Raw genomic sequence first — 2,770 nt, 5'->3', positions numbered from 1 at the left:
ATGGATATAACAACATAGCGGCTTGATTGTCAGTAACCTCCAACCTCCTCTCTCTCTCTCTCTTTCTTACACACACACACACACACACACACACGCGCGCGCGCGCGCGCGCAATTATAAAGTAACAGGTATTTAAAAAACACACACACACAGACACACAATTTTAGAAATAGCCCCCCCTCCCCCCCTCTCTCTCTCTCTTTCTCTCTCTCAATATATATATGTAACATGTATGTGTGTGTGTGTTCATTTTTTAGTTTAGCATCTTTTCACTATTAGTGATATTAGACGAACATATTATCAGCATAAATAGCTATGTATCAGGCTTAGTACAAGACACACACACACACACACACACACACACACACACACACACACACACACACACACACAAAACACAAAAAACGCATTGTACAGTAAAAGACATCTGTACTAACATGTACATTAAAATGAATTATTCTTCATAGTTTTGACGGGGACCGCACAAAAAGAAGTCTTCAGAACTCAGCTGACAGAGGCGATACACCATTAGTTTCTATTGACACACAAGGAAGGGCCACATGTGGCCATACCCATCGCAGACTGTTATCAGCTGAGGCCATCGATCAAAGATATGGCTACATCAGTGGACAGAGAAAATGACCAGTCTAAAGCCATGGACATACAATCTAAAGAGGGGAGACAAACTGGATGCCCAAGACAAGAGAATAAAGGAAACGAGAACCCATACAAACTGATGTTTGTTGTTGTTGCCAAGAGTTCAGTTTGTTCATGTGACTTGACAGGTCAGTGATAAACGGGAGTTCGGATAGTAGCTGTGCAAACAGCAGATTGTGTGATAAGAGATGGTCAGCCAGCACCATGTATTATACATACACACGTGTTCCGCTTCTAGTCCCCCGTATCACTGAGTGACGCACGTTGTGTCAAAGTATATATATACTATAAAATGAAATAAAAATTCATGAATAGGAAAGAATCTGACCGGAAAAGAGAAAACAGAAAAAGGGGAATAGACTGGGAAGGCAGGAAAAGGAGACAACAGTGAAGGAAGAAAAAAAAAAAGAAAAAAAAAAAAAGTGGGGTAAGGGAGGAGAGGGGGGAGTCCACCGTCGTACACATTCATACACACACACAATCCGCGCATGCGTGTACACACACACACACACACACACACACACACACACACACACCACGGGATTTGTACAGATACAGATTTGTACAGAGCGATAAGAAACCCAGTTGTCTTGAATGTTTCTCTTGACCTTAAGGGCATATTGCCGATAGGTCGTTAAACTCAACTGTACCATGAATGCTTCTTGTCCACAAGTGTTGAACGAAAACGGTCATACACCAGAAAGAGATGATGCACAGATGACTACGATTTCAGTATCTAAAAAGTCGATATTATTATTATTATTATTGTTGTTTTGTTGTTGTTGTCATAAAAAAATCGATATCATCATCATCATTAATATTATTATTGTTGTTGTTTTGTTGCTATTGTTATGATACAAAAATCGACATCATCATTATTATTATTATTATTATTGTTTTGTTGTTGTTGTTGTTGCTGTTGTTGTTGTTTTGTTGTTATTGTTATCATACAAAAATCGACATCATCATCATCATTAATATTATTATTATTGTTGTTGTTGTTTACCTTAAGATGTCGGGCGTGAGAGTGAGGGTGGAGGGGGCCGGGTTCCCTGTTTGGTTTGTTTGTTTTCTGTGACTTTGTTTCGACAACCTTGTTCCTTTTAGTTTATTTGTCGTACCTAATGATAATGGTTTTGTCGCACGCATTGGGACCATTTTCGTATCGGCCCTGGACTACAAAATAACCCAGTCGGTCAGTATCCACTTTATTATATCAAGAAGCTGGGTCCTTCTCAGACTGGCAAGTCCAGTTCGCCTATTCCGGTTTCGCCTATTCTTTGACCGTGCCGCCACCCTCACTGGTCTCGAAGGTTTGACTTTTTTTTTTTTTTTTTGGTCCCGTTTTGCCAACACGCTATTCCCGCCGGTTTCGGCTACTCAGCCGATTCTCTCTCTCTCTCTCTCTCACCCATCCACCCACCCACCCACACACACACTTTTCTGTGCAAATACAGTAAAGTTGATACTGCCAGCTTCTGTGAACACTTGTAAAATTTTTTTGCTGGTCTTTAGAGAGGGTGAAATATGACTCGACGGAGTGCTTTCATTGCAGTGACTTAAGAGCAAATGCAATACACTTAAGTTTAGGAAAAAGTTTTGTTGGAATCAAAAGCAACAGAGGAAGAGAACTCGTCAATAGAGACCGGGCTATCAATGAAGAAAGTGAGGGGTTTTTTGTTTGTTTTTTGTTGTTGTTGTTGTTGTTTTCAATTAAACACACACACACACACACACACAGAGAACAACTGATAACGTAGGCGAACTGGGAACAAGGGGGACTCGGGGATCATCAGTTTGGTGAAAGGTGAAACGGAAAGAGATAATTGGGATGACATCATGTCAGATTAGCCCACTGAAGTTGTTTGGGCAACAGATGGCAGGTTAGACCTGTCTTCTACGTTTTGCCTCTAGCTCTCTCTCAAATGTATGGTGATTCCAACTCACTCACATTTCCGGTTCGCCTGTACGTGCCGTGCTAAGTCAAGTCAAGATTTGATTTCATGATAATGAATTGAATAAGCAGCGATTGCTTTTTTTTTCTTCTTTTTAAAATTTTTTTTACATCAAGCCATCAATAGACAAAAAAACTGGAAAAAAAAATAAAGGAGAG

The sequence above is a fragment of the Babylonia areolata genome, chromosome 27, assembly GCF_041734735.1.
Source record: "Babylonia areolata isolate BAREFJ2019XMU chromosome 27, ASM4173473v1, whole genome shotgun sequence".
Classification (NCBI taxonomy): domain Eukaryota; kingdom Metazoa; phylum Mollusca; class Gastropoda; order Neogastropoda; family Buccinidae; genus Babylonia; species Babylonia areolata.
Note: the sequence above shows the minus strand (reverse complement) of the source record.